A 14,457-nucleotide genomic window follows, 5' to 3' on the forward strand; every position below is an offset into this window, starting at 1 on the left:
ATGTTGTGGCTGAGGTGCTAGGTTGGGACCTGGAGTGTCGGGCCTTAGGAGACTGACGGGTGGGGGAGGTGAGGGGAAAGAGGTCAAGGGTGGACAGGCAAAGTTTCTTGGGAACACGGACGGGTAGCTGGAGGGGGTTTGGGAGTGGAGGAAGGTTGTAGTAAGTGTTCATTTGGTGACTTTGGGTGAAGGTGCATGCGCTGGAGGCTGTCGTGAGGTGGATGGCTGTTGGGTGGGTGTATGGCTGCGTTTGTGTATCTTGGGAGGTGGCATCACAGACACACTGGGAGAGGACACAGGGGATGTGTGAATGGTAGTGGGGGTGGTGACTGCACGTGAGCGGGGTGTGGTGGTGTGTGCTGGTGATGGAAGTAGTGGCTGTAGATGTAGTTCTTGCAGGTGTGAGTGTAGACGAGACTGGGAGGGAGGAGGGAGACGAGGATGAGGGGGGGACACAGTGGAGGCATTGGATGTTAATGTGTCTGCATGCGTGTGATGCTTGCCTGAGTGCCTTTGGGATGTTTGGTCCTAATGTTTGCCTGAGCTTCCCTTGTGTGTTGACGTGTGTGCATGCTGGTCTGAAGGTGTGCTTGGGATAGGCTGAAGCAGAGGGGATTGGGTCTGGGTATCAGTGCTGAGGCCAGAGTCTGAAAAGCTCGCTGAAGGGCCGCCTGACCAGAATGAATGCCCTCCAGGAATGCATTTGTTTGTTCCAACTGCCTTTCTACACTCTGGATGGCATTCAAAATGGTAGACTGCCCAACAGTGAGGGACCTGAGGAGGTCAATGGCCTCCTCACTGAGGGCAGCAGGGGTGACTGGGCAGGGCCTGAGGTGCCTGGGGCGAAGGTGATACCTACCCTCCTGGGTGACCAGGCACGGGGCAAAGGCTGAGGGGCTGCTGGGAGGGCGTTGTTGGTGGGGGGGTGGCAGCTGTACCTGTAGATGTGGGGGGCACAGATGTGGCCGCCACCACAAGTGAGCTCCCATCACAGGACGAGTCCGTCTCACTGGTGTTAGCTCCTGTCCCCGCCGTGGAGCTCCCCTCACCCTCCGTCCCACTGGTGAATTCTGAGCCCATAGTCTCGCCCTCCAGGCCCATGTGGGATGCAGCTCCCTCCTGCTCCGGTGCCACTGCTCCTCTGCCTGATGATGATGATGCACACAAGAACAGGGAGACCACAAAAAGGGGGGGGGGGAGAAATGACAGAAGAAAGACATGTTGAGTGCATGCATTACCATTGGCAGACACGACAGACACAGAAGCCCCCCTGCACTACGCCGTGCACTTGGGGTCCACTGTTCAATCCCTGGGACATGGCCTACAAGGCTTTGGCTGACATCTGCACACATGGATGTCACAGGAGCCTGATTAGGTGTACTTGGCACTGTACACAGGTGGGGTGCCACAGGGTCTGCCAGAACAAGGGGACCTAACTAGCACACTCGCCCTGGCCTATGGAAACCCACAGCCCACCTCCCCCACCCAGACACCTCCACTGCGCGCAAAATCAGCAGAATGAGTGTACTCACCCCTTGTGGCTGCTGTGATGCCCTCAAGCGCACATCCAACTCCGGGTACGCCACCGCCAGGATCCTGAACATCAGGGGGGTCATGGTGCGACGGGCACCCCTCCCACGTTGGGAGGCCATCCCCAGCTGGGCCTCTGCCGTCTTCTTGCTCCAGTGGCGAATGTCCTCCCATCTTTTAGGGCAGTGGGTGCTCCGTCTGTGGTAGACCCCCAGGGTCCGGACTTCCTTGGCAATGGCACGCCAAACATCCTTCTTCTGGTGGGCGCTGACCTACAGGAATAGTACAGGGGAAAAGAAGAAGATATAACCATCCGCACCGTCACAGTCATTGGCCCCCATCCCTACCCTTGCCATGTGGCACATGCACTCACGTTGTTTCATCCACGCCTCAATCTCCCCCCCCCCATCTTTTATCCACCCCACTCCACACAAGCATAGCCCATAACAGCATGCTCCCAGTGTACTTACCTGTTAGTCAGGAGGACCGTAGAGTAGCGTGTACTGGGGGAGGACCCCATCCAGAGTTTCTCCAACTCCTCCGATGTGAAGGCAGGGGCCCTTTCCCCAGACGCACGAGCCATTGTCTCTTCCAGACCGAGGTCACAGCAGCACTTGCAGTGTAGATCCTCTCCGGTCGAAGATCAGGTATCGAGTGATTGAACAGATAGAAAATGGCGGTCACGTCCGCAGCGGTGCGTACCGTCACCGCTGGCGTACATCGTCATTGGCTCCTGGGACCCATAGGGTCCAATGTTAACCAATGCAGAATTGTGCCGCGGTCTTCGACGGTGTACAACACCAACGCAGTTACCTCACATTCCATTGTCCCACTTTACAGGTCAGGCAGCCGCCATTTCAGGGGCCCAGATGGCTTAATTTTTAACTGCTTCACACCTACCTAGGCCTTGCCTCAACACTCATACAGGACAAATTTCGGATTATGATTCGTGTTCTGTGTAAGTTGTGGGTACGTACCTCTGTGTTGGTTGACTCTGTCCTTCATAGGCACCGCCCGCTGGGACATGTGAGGAGATGGAGGCATCCTCCGGTGTACAGACCGCTGGTGGACCTGTTGACAATGGAGGAAAGACATGTGATCATCACCTACAGGCTTGATCGTGCCACAACCCTGGAACTGTGTGCCCAGCTGGAGCCAGACCTGATGTCAGCTATCCGCCATCCCACAGGAATCCCCCGTCAAGTGCAGGTGCTGTCAGTACACCATTTCCTTGCAAGTGGGTCATTTCAAACAGTGGCCATAGCATCAGGGATGTCCCAGCCTATGTTTTCCAACGTCTTGTCCAGAGTGTTGTCTGCCCTCCTGAAACACATGCAGAGCTACATCGTTTTCCCTCAGGTGGAGGATTTGCCTACAGTGAAAGGTGACTTCTATGCCCTGGGACATATCCCTAATATCATAGGTGCCATTGATGGGACACATGTGGCTTTGGTACCCCCCACAGGAGTGAACAGGTGTACAGAAAACGGAAGAGTGATCATTCCATGAAAGTGAAGATGGTGTGTTTGGCAGACCAGTACATCTCCCATGTGAATGCCAAATTCCCTGGCTCAGTGCATGACGCCTACATCCTGCGGAATAGCAGCATCCCTTATGTGATGGGTCAACTCCAGAAGTACTGTGTGTCGCTATTAGGTGAGCACCTGGAAGCAAGTCAGTGGGAATGGTTGTCTGGGGATATCCCTACAGGTTAGTGTGTGTCTAACGGTTGCCCTCGCCATTTGCAGGTGACTCTGGTTACCCCCAACCTGTCATGGCTCCTGACCCCAGTGAGGAATCCCAGGACAAGGGCAGAGGAACGCTACAATGAGGCCCATGGGCGAACACAGCAGATAATCGAGCAGACCTTCGGCCTCCAGAAGGCCAGGTTCAGGTGCCTCCATATGACAGGTGGATCCCTATTCTACTCACTAAAGAAGGTGTGACAGATCATCGTGGCCTGCTGTATGCTTCACAACTTAGATTTGTGACGACAGGTGCATTTTCTGCAGGAGGATGGTCCAGATGGCAGTGTTGTGGCAGCTGTGGACAGTGAAGACGAGGAAGCAGAAGAAGACGACATCGACAACAGGAACTCGTTATCCTGCAATACTTCCAGTGAGACACAGGTAAGAATACAAACCTGCCTACTACATGTACTTTAACACTACTACTTCTCTACTGCCTGTCGTTTTCACACAGTGTATGGTCACTGAGTTTTCACTTTCCCTTACGATTTCATAGATGTGGGTCCCACTGTGTGACATCTGCTTTGTTTTCTCATGGACTAGAGCTGTGTGACATAGGTATGTTGACATTACAATTGAAAGAGCATATTGTCACTGTAATTGCTAATACACTATTTCGAAATGAGACTCCAGATTGTTTTGTGCTTTAAGGGTGTTTATTTCAGTGCTCAATATTGGAGGGGGTTGTAAAATGGTGAGGGGTGATGTTGGAGGAATGTCCATGGCAGAGTCCAGTCTATTAGTCTCACAGGTGCATTGCCCAAATGGGCATAGGAAGTGGAGCTGGGGCAGTTTGAGGATGGACAGGGTGACAAGGTGGGACAGAAGGATAACATTCAGGGTGGTCTCATTTCTTGGCGGGGGTCTTGGCATCGTTCTGTCTTTGTCCTGGATCTCAGGGACCGTTTGCGGGGTGGGGTGCTGGTGTGGTGGTCCTGTGGTGGTGCCTCCTGTCCAGTAGCGCTGGCGGAGATGGTGGGCAGTTCATCGTCAAGGCTAGTGTCAGGGGCCCCTTGTTGTGCCACAGTGTCCCTCCTGGTGTTGAGGACTTCCTTCAACACCCCTACGATGGTGTCCAGGGTGGAATTGATGTATCCGAGTTCCTCCCTGAAGCCCAATACTGTTCCTCCTGCAGGCGCTGGGTCTCCTGAAACTTGGCCAGTACTGTTGCTGTCTCCTGGGAATGGTGGTAGGCTCCCATGATGTTGGAGAGAGCCTCATGGAGAGTGGGTTCCCTTGGCCTGTCCGCCCCCTGTCACACAGCAGCCCTCCCAGTTCCCCTGTGTTCTTGGGCCTCCGTCCCCTGGACCGTGTGCATACTGCAACTTCCCCCAGGTCCCTGTTGTTGGGGTGGTGGGTTAGCCTGAGTTCCCTGTAGTGGTGGACACTGCTGATTGACGTGTCCTGGGGACAGAGGTATGGGCCCGCTGGGTGGGTGCTGTGCTGGTGTTTCCAGAGGGGGGAAGCTCTGTGGTGGCCTGTGACTGTCAGGGGAACCGACTGTCCAGAGGACCCCTATGGGCCGGGCTGGTCATCTAGATCCAGTTGGACAGAGCTGCTGTCATCACTGTGGGCCTCTTCTGTTGGTGGTGTGGCCATGTGTGGACCCTCCTGTCCGGTGACGTTGGGTAGGGGTCCTGCAGGGGTATAAAAGGATGTTTATTAAATCTGTGTGTGCCATGGTGTGCAATGCGTGGGTGACCGTGTACCCCAGTGCTTGCATTCCTGTGTGGGTCCTTGAGTGATGGTGGTTTAGGGGGGTGTATGGGTATGTGCAGTGGCCATGCATTGGTGATGGGTGTCCATGCTTTGTTGTTGCATGCAGGGCTTGGTGTTGGGATGTGTGGTTTGTGATGTTGGGACATTTGTGAGGAGTTGGGGTGGTGAGGGTGGGGGTATGTGATAGCATGCAGGTAGGGTGGGGGGTAAGGTAGTTAAGGTTTGACTTACCAGAGTCCATTCCTCCATCTACTCCTGCGAGGCCCTCAGGATGCAGAATCGCCAAGACTTGCTCCTCCCATGTTGTTAGTTGTGGGGGAGTAGGTGGGGGTCCACCGCCAGTCCGTTGAACTGCAAGGTGGCGACTTGAGACCATGGAACGCACCTTCCCCCGTAGGTCGTCCCACCTCTTCCTGATGTCATCCCTATTTCTTGGGTGCTGTCCCACTGCGTTAACCCTGTCCACTATTCTGTGCCATAGCTCCATCTTCCTAGCTATGGAGGTGTGCTGCACCTGTGATCCGAATAGCTGTGGCTCTACCCGGACAATTTCCTCCACCATGACCCTGAGCTCCTCCTCAGAGAACCTGGGGTGTCTTTGCCGTGCCATGGGGTGGTGTGGGTGATATTTAGTGGGGTGGTGTGAGGTGCGTGGAAGTTCTGTGGGTGATGGTATTGTGTGTGCCTGTGGATGCTTGGTAGTTTGTAGTGTCTCTCTGGCCTTCTCTCAGTAATTTTGTCGTAGGGGGTTGTAGGTGATGTGGGTGTGTGTTTTATATTGTAATGGGTGTGTGAGAGTGGTGTGTGTATGTGTGTCAGGTGTGTGTATTTTGAATTGTCCAATGTGGTAGTGTTTTGTAAATCTGTATGTATTTTGAGCGCGGCGGTGTTTACTACCAATGGAATACAGTGGTTGAAAGACCGCCGCATGGATTTGTGTGTTGTGATAGTGTGGGCGTATTTCTGTTGGCGTGACGGTGGAGGTTTTGTTTTCTCCAGTTTATCAATGACCTTTGGTGTGGCAGACTTGTGTGGGTGTCTGAATTTTGGCGGATTCCGAGCAGTGGGTCATAATGACCATGGCAGAATTCTGCTGCCGCGGCGGTGTGTTGGCGGTCTTCTGCATGGCGGTAAACGGCTTTTGCCACCAATGTTGTAATGACCACCATTGATTTTCAGATTAAACATACCTTGAAACTGACTTTTTCAGTCCAACACAGCATTATTGTAGCGCAGGTGATGATACTATCCAGACCCCAGTGCACAGTTATCAGCCCACAATCTTTCAACACAGTTGTATTGACATTCTATGGCCATTGACATGTGACATACATCACTAATCTCCTACATAGTTGATGTGTCACATTACACAGAGACAAAGTGGTTGTGTAAGTGCTATTTATTTGAAAGTGCTGTAGTGCAATAATTTTAGTCCAGGATTTTAAGTCCATTAGTGTGACGCCTTCTATTGTGATGCTACATGTTAGAAATGGGGTTTCTGGTTGGCTAGGGTATGCACCTCAGCCAGGCAGAACTTACCCACTCTAGTCAGGGCAAGGGAGTTACACGTCCAAGATAACCCCTGCTCACCAGCTTGGCACGAGCAGTCAGGCTTAACCCGGAGGCAATGTGTAAAGCGTTTGCACAACACACAACACGTGATGCAATATCCCCACCACAAAGGAAACAACACCAGATTATATGAAAATATACTGTATTGTACACAACGCAATTATCAGACCAAACATCACATATCAGTACTATCCTGCTACCTTAGCAGTTGTCAGAACGTTACACATTAGTTACTATGCAAAGTAGCAGTAGTCACACATAAAACACAGGTTACTCAGTATTCTGCAACATAAGCAGTAGTCAGGAAACACGTTATCACAGTAGAACACTTGTCATAAGAATATCATAAAATGCTCATAGTAGGAGCATTAGAAAAAATATGGCAAGTTAGGGAAACATCAGCAAGTCATGCCCATAAAATGAACATTTGCATATGCCTATGAAACACCATAAAAAACAGGTAGGCAACATGTAAATCAGAAGAAGTCTCTAGTAAGAACTTATGTTCTATATATTGTTCCTTTAACAGTACCTGGCTTGATGAAGGCACCTCCAGTGCCTAGAAGATGAACAATGGGGCCCCCGGTGCTCCTATGCGCAAAACAGGGGCCTCTGACATCCTTTTGAGGAGAAGAGGGCGGCATGCACCTCCTCTAGACCATTGACGGGCCCCTCTGGGGACCGTGATTACTGGGGGCCATCCAGGAAGCGCTTTTCAAAGCGCTAAGGCCATACTTATAGCCCAGGTTGCGGCGGTGATTCCAGCATCAAACAGGTGCCTCAAAGTGCCGGACGGCACAGAAGAGTGCTCTCTCAGTGCAAAGGGGATATCAAGGCAGCACTCCTTGTGCAGGGAAAAGTTACAGGGGTCAGGGGCCATGGCACTCTGCCCCTGGGAACAATGAAGCAGGAAGGAGCACAAGGCTGGTGGGTCCAGCTACAGGCCAGCACAAGGGGTGCAGATGATGGCAGTTCCTCCTAGTGGCCAGGCAGCTCACAGGTTAGCACAGCAGCAGTCCAAGCCGGTTTCCTGGTGAGTCCATTCAGCAGCGTCTTGTGTCCAGGTTAAATTTCCAAGAGTGTTCAAATTGTGGGGAAAATTCCCCTGTACTTATAGTCAGTTCTTACAGTGTTTTACAATGGTAGGGAGAGGAGGTTCCAGCCAGTTACAACTGGTTCTGGGAGTGCCCCCTCTCTCCTTTCAGCACAGGCTCCAAACATCAGTGAGGGGTTAACGACCCTATTGTGTGAGGCCAGGGCACAGTCTTTACAAATGCAGGTGTGCCCCGCCTCTCCCTTCTCTCAGCCCAGGAAGACTATTCAGTCTGCAGATGCACCTCTGTGACGCCTCCACCCTCCCTGTGTACAGGCTGTCTGAAAAGTATGCACAAAGCCCCAACTGTCACTCTGCCCAGACATTGATTGGAGTCAATCTGCAAAATACCAGAGTCATAAGCACAGATAAATGCGCACTTTCTAGAAGTGGCATTTCTGTGATAGTAATAAAAAATACACCCACACCAGTAAGCAGTATTTATTATCACCATCACAACCATAACAAACACGCCTACACTACCCCTCATAAATCAGACAATACCCTTTACACATAAGGCAGGGCATTTCTAATGCAATCCTATGAGAAGGCAGCACTCACAACAGTGACACACCAAGTTAGGCTGTTTGTCACTACCAGGACAGGCCATGCAATATGGCACATGTCCTGCCTTTCTACATACATGGCACCATGCCCATAGGGCTAGCTAGGGCGTACCTTAGAGGTGACTTACATGTAGTAAAAGGGGAGTTCTGGGCTTGGCAAGTAAGTTTAGATGCCAGGTCCCTGTGGCAGAAAACTGCGCACACAGGCCCTGCACTAGCAGGCCTGAGACAGGTTTGAAAGTCTACTTCATTGGGTGGCGCAAGCAGCGCTGTAGGACCACTAGTAGTATTTATTTTACAGGCCCTGGGTATAGAGATACCACTGTACAAGGGACGTATAGGTAAATTAAATATGCCAATCATACCAACTTTAGATGGGAGAGCACCTGCACTTTAGCACTGGTCAGCAGTGATAAAGTGCTCAGAGTCCTAGAGCCAACAGCGAGAGGTCAGAAAAACCAGGAGGAAGGAGGCAAAAAGACTGGGGCTGACCCTGCGTAAGGCAAAAAGTCCAACACTACACAAGTGCAATGGGACATGTCATCGGACATGGTGGGGTGAAGTGTCATACAGTGCAGAGGAACATGAACTGCCAATGAGGTAGTGAGAGACAATCACAGAGCATAGTGTCAAGGTAGACAGTGTGCTGGAGAACAGTGCATGTGACCAACTGTTGCAAGACTGGCATGTTGGCAAGCACAGGACCTAGGAAATCAGTGCCCATGTGGCATGGACTTCTGCTACCGGGTACTCCTATAGGTGAAGGTGATCTGTTCCACGTCTTCATCTTCTGATGTGTGTGTGTATCGTCTCCTCTGCCCTTGGTGGTGGTAGGTTTGAAGGGGCAACACACACTTCAGTTTTTTGAATACGTGGCGTCAGAAATCCCGGTAGCTGCCAACGGTGGGGCTATTAAGGGCATTACTGCAGCAAGGAGGAGATGCTGGTTCTTGAATATAGCAGCTACATCACTGGGGTAGGCAGCCAGGTTGGCCCTGAGGGGTCATGATTGTATTTGTGCAATCAGTGAAAGGTTTGGGGTGCCAGGTGTTGTGGCAACACCCTTACTGCAGTGGTGAATTCCCTTACACTTTGTTGTAGTCCTTGCAGGATGGATGTTAGCGCTTGCATTGGTGCTGCCTGTTCTGCTGATGACATCATGCACGAACGAATCCCCTCACGGCTGCCTGCCATATTTTGCATCCCCACCCACACCTCCTTGACCAGCTCCCGCTGTACTCCAACTACAGTCCTCTCATAGGTGGTACCAGTGTCCTCAGTCCTCAGCTGGGTTGGAGCTGGCAGGTAGTACTATTGGAGTGGTGGCTAGCTCCTCTGTGGTGGCTTCTACTTCTGTGCTTCTCCTTGCGACTGAAGGTGGGGTCTGGAGGGTTCCAAAGACATCTTGGAGGGTCAGCTGGATAATGTTTTCAGCTAGTCATCTATGTCATCAAGGAAGTCCAGGAAAGGATAACCCCAGGAGAGCCTTCATCCTCTACAATGAGATATTGTACAATTAGTGTGTCTGTGTTGTGGCATTTGTAATGTGATGTTCCTGACTTCCTATTAGTTGAACATTGATCTTGGTTCCTGTTCATTGTTCCTGTCATTAAGATTAGCAGTCTCCCAGGCCTATGCCCCACCTGCATGTCACATGTAGTGTGGGCAGTTTGGGGAATTGTCTGCGTCACATCCTCTAGGTTTACGTTCTGTCCTATTTGTATGTTGCCACATTCTTGTACTACTCAACCCTCCATCTACTTCCATTAAGATGGTGTGGCCTTGCACTGGCTGTGGGTGTTCTAACGGCACTTGCACCACACTTAATCTGGAACTGACCCAGTCTGATATTTCACATCCACCTATATGCTGCTGAGACCTAGCATGTACTGTGTATAGCATTGGCATGGCATGATACAGGTGTCAGCATTGGTGTGTACTGATGATGTTGGGGAATGTGTGCTACATTGGATTGCACTGATGGTACAAGCAGTGTTCCATTTCCCCTTATGACTGTATGGGTGTGTTTCACTTGCTAGACACATGTCCTCCCCCTCAATGCTGTTGTCTTAGCACTATGACACTTGAGATGTTGCATGGTGGCATTGCAGCTATTGTAACACAGGCACAGGGTAGACCCTGAAATGTGCAGCATGGGTATATAACATTACTGCTGTGTACCTCATAATGTTTCTAACAATACCGGATGTTTATAGCACCTATAGACATGAGCATTTGACAGGATTTGCACATTGTTAGTAATCACAGGGGATTGATAACGTCGTCATCCTGAACCCTCTATTTTGGGTGTGTTTGATCCATGGGCACATAACTGCCATTGGCTACTTGACTGCACACACAGCACAGGTGGTAGTGTCAACTGTTGTCAATGGTAAATACCACTTGCAGATATGGCCTGAGACTGGAAATTGAGCCCTAGTTCATGTAGCGACAATACCAGCTGTCGTGTGACAGCAGGCCAGTTTTACGTTGTACCCTACCCTCCTGCACTGCCTTTCCAACAGCCTTGGCATGGCAGAGTGCCCCCATGCAAAGGTTGTTGGTGTAGTTGTGCTGAGCCCCAGGTTTCCCCTGCACACCCCATGCAGCCGTGCCGTTCCCCTTTGCCCTTTCCACTACCTGATTATCATGGCTGACATGCATTGTGTAGTAGGTATGTACCTCCCCCCTGCTTACAGGTAACATTTAATCATTTTTTCCCCCCATGCAACTTACCCTGCATTTGTGTGGTTTGCTGGTTAGTCAGCGCTGTCCTGTCCTTGAATCCCTGTGACGATCTCCTCAGAGATGACTGCTGCCACCATCTCCATGTGGTCCAGTGCCTCCTGCGGTTCTAGACTCCACCTCCAGTCTGCAGTGCTGCCTTCCTGTTCCTTGCCATCTTTTCCTTGGTCCTGCGCTTGCAGTCATGCCAGCGTTTCTTTCAGTCAGTGACTGTTCTCTGTACTTCTGCCACACTGTTGATCTTATCAACAATTTGTTGGCAAATTGCCTCTCTCCTCCCAATTGACAATTTTGAGGTGACAAAAAGTTGATGCTGGTGTTCAGTCACCTCTTTCACCAGTATTTCCTGCTCCTCTGCACAAAACCAGCACTTCCTTTTTTTCTTCTCCCTCTCCTGGGTGTTGTCTGGGTCCTCCTGGCTGGTTCCTGGTCGGTTGTAGTCTTCCCGGGGTCTCTCATGGCTTCTGGGATCCATTTTGGGGTCCCTTGCACATTTTGCTGTGTTTTCTCTGCTTTTTGACGCTATTGCGTCAAAACAAGCTGCGTATCCTGTTTGCGACGTCGTGAACCGGATTAAAGTCTTTTTTGCCACGTTAGTCATTTTTCTTTACGACGTGGCGCAATGGTTTGAGTAAAAATAATTACTCTAATCTGTGGTTTGCACCACGGAGCGTCAAAGTATAAATTTGATGCCTGTGTGTTGCAAAGAAATGGCATTAGCCGGCGTTAAACTTTGACGCAAAACTGCATCGGTGAATATTTGCGTCAAAAGGTATAAATATGGCCTTATGACAGCTACAAAGATTCTTTCAATGCTGTGAAAGCTACTATGCAGTGTTCAATTTTCACATACTGTTTACAAATGTTAAATGATAAAATACAACAAGAAATGATTGCTGCTGAGGTAGCTAAGGATAGTTCTCAAAACAGCCATAGTTCAGGGCCACTGAGTCAGGATCCTCTTACACAACCTATTATTGAAAAGGAAGCAGCAATAGCTATGAATGAAGTGAAAAGTAATAGAGCAAGCAAGACGGGAAGCTACATACCTGGAACATAGTTACACATCTCAACAACAAACAGAAAGGCATTTGTATCGAAGTAAAATGCAAAAGAGAACATGGATTCCTTTGTGCAAAGATACCATGCAATTGCTCATCCTTCCCTATATATATTAGTGGTCAAGTCGATACCAGGAAAAGCTTTTTAGTTAAAGTGAAGCTCCACTTACCTACATAAGGCTACAGAAGCAAACATACTATTTGCAGTAACAGCATCTACTGGATTAGCTGCACAAAATATCAAAGAAATAACTTTACGTAGAGGATCTATGCTACCGGTTGAACATGGCAAAGAAGTGGAATACCAGAAGTTATCTGGTGGAGCTTGTCATGAAGTGGCAAAAGTTTAAGAAATTTAAGCTTTTAATTATCGATGAGATAAGCATGGTTTCAAAATGAATGCTTGCCTTTGTTCACTTGAGAATGCAACAGATTTTAAAAACAGAATACAACATCTTATTTGGAGGAAAACAATGAATTGTTTTTGGTGACCTACTGCAACTAACTCCTGTGAAAGAATAGCCTGTTTTCAAGTCCCTTTTGCATGAATAAACTTGGTATCAAACAACTCTGAATTATAAACCCACACTGATGCCAGTGTTGGATTTATTATAAAATGTACCCAGCGGGCACTTTAGAGGGGTCTCCTGCAAAACCTAGCAGCTGTGGCACAGTTGCTGATGGGTTTATACCAGCCTGCCCCCACCAGACAGAAGTCTGCAGTCCTGGGGTGAGAGCCTCTGTTCTCAGGAGCCATAACACAAAGCCTTTCCTGGGTGGAGGTGTTACACATCTTCCCTCATGCAGGTACCCTGTACCAGCGGTCAGCTTGAAAGGCTTTATCGCCTTTGAAATCTGACCTCTGACACTGCAGCTAGCAGCAGATGGCTGTTCAGTGTCCCCTTCCCACAATGAGAGGAAAAACTGGTTGGAAAACGTATCCAGAGTAGGAGGTGCGGCCACATCCTTCCTGTACCACCCTTCATTTGTGACAGGGAGGTGACCACTCCATTTCATTTTCCTCCTTCTTAGATGGTAGGAAAATAGCAAATCAGGGTTAGAGATGTGACCCCCTTTCCACAGGAAGGGGTCATATAATGAGTATAGCTACCTTAAGGTAGGTAGTCCCTCAAACGTCCAATAGATGCAGTAGTTAGTGGGCGTCCCTAGACCTACAGATCAGATTCAATGAACACAAGAAGACCAGGCATAAGAACAGAAGTCCTGCTGCAAGAAGTAAAAGGTGCCAAAACCTGCCTGCTGCACCCAGGACTTGAAAATGGCCAACAAAGGGGTCGACTTGACAATGGAAAGACAAAAAATACAAAACAGAAGATTATCAGCCTTCTGAAAATCACCAAGAACCTCCCTTTGAGTGAAGGCATCACTTTCTGCACACCACAGGCAAGAAACCAATGAAGTCTAGTTCACTGACTAGTTGCTGTCCAACAAACCAGACACACAGGCCCAATCAAACTCCACCAGAGGAACTCGAGGAAGAAAGCCTGCCAAAATCCCAAGTTTAGTTGCACTGCAACCTTCTGGACCTAAGATGTCCCACTACCTGGGGTACTGGACCCCCAATGTCGGATACCAGGAAGAAAGTTCCACTCCAGACTCTGAGGACCAGAGGCAAGCACCAGTCTATGATCTTTAGGACATCCAAGAACCACCCCCCAGAGTGGCCTTGCTGACCTGCAATACACCCTGAAAAGTGACCTGCACCTGACTAAAAGAACTCCCTGATGCACTACTTTGGCTGACCGATCTGTACTGTACCCAGCCTCCCTTGCCCCTATATCAGAAAACCAGCCATGCTCTAGGTGTCCCTAACCCCCTGCAACCTCTACACTCCAGGGGGCGCCCAATAGACTTACCTTTAAGTCCACTCCAGCCCTGCATGTACACCCATCACAAAAGCATGCACATCATGGAGAACTAACAATCCCACAATGCTTCATCATACATGAACGAAGGTGGCAGGGCAACAGCAACGATAGAGGGGAAGCTAGGGATTTACAATATGTCACAGACATGAAGCATAATACATCACTTACATCCACACTGGTGTCCCATCCAGTCTCAGAGGAGAGGAGGTGCCACGACTAACCAGTCCCCCAACAGAAGATGCCCCCAGTGATGACAGTAACTCTGGACTTTTGGATGAACTACCTGGCCCATCAGGGACCACTGGTCAGTCGGTCACCCTAGCCCACTCCCAGTCAACCACTGAGCCTCCCCATTAGTATCCAACACCACAGCACCCACAACAAAGCGTCCCCACACCTCTGTCCCCAGGACACATCAATCAGCAGTGTTCCCACCTGTACAGGGACCCAAGTCCACACCTCACACCAAAGACATTTAGAGACCTGGGGTCAGTAGCAGTATGCACACCGTTCAGGGACACAGGCACAGGGCAA

Source organism: Pleurodeles waltl, chromosome 4_2, assembly GCF_031143425.1.
Source record: "Pleurodeles waltl isolate 20211129_DDA chromosome 4_2, aPleWal1.hap1.20221129, whole genome shotgun sequence".
Taxonomy (NCBI): domain Eukaryota; kingdom Metazoa; phylum Chordata; class Amphibia; order Caudata; family Salamandridae; genus Pleurodeles; species Pleurodeles waltl.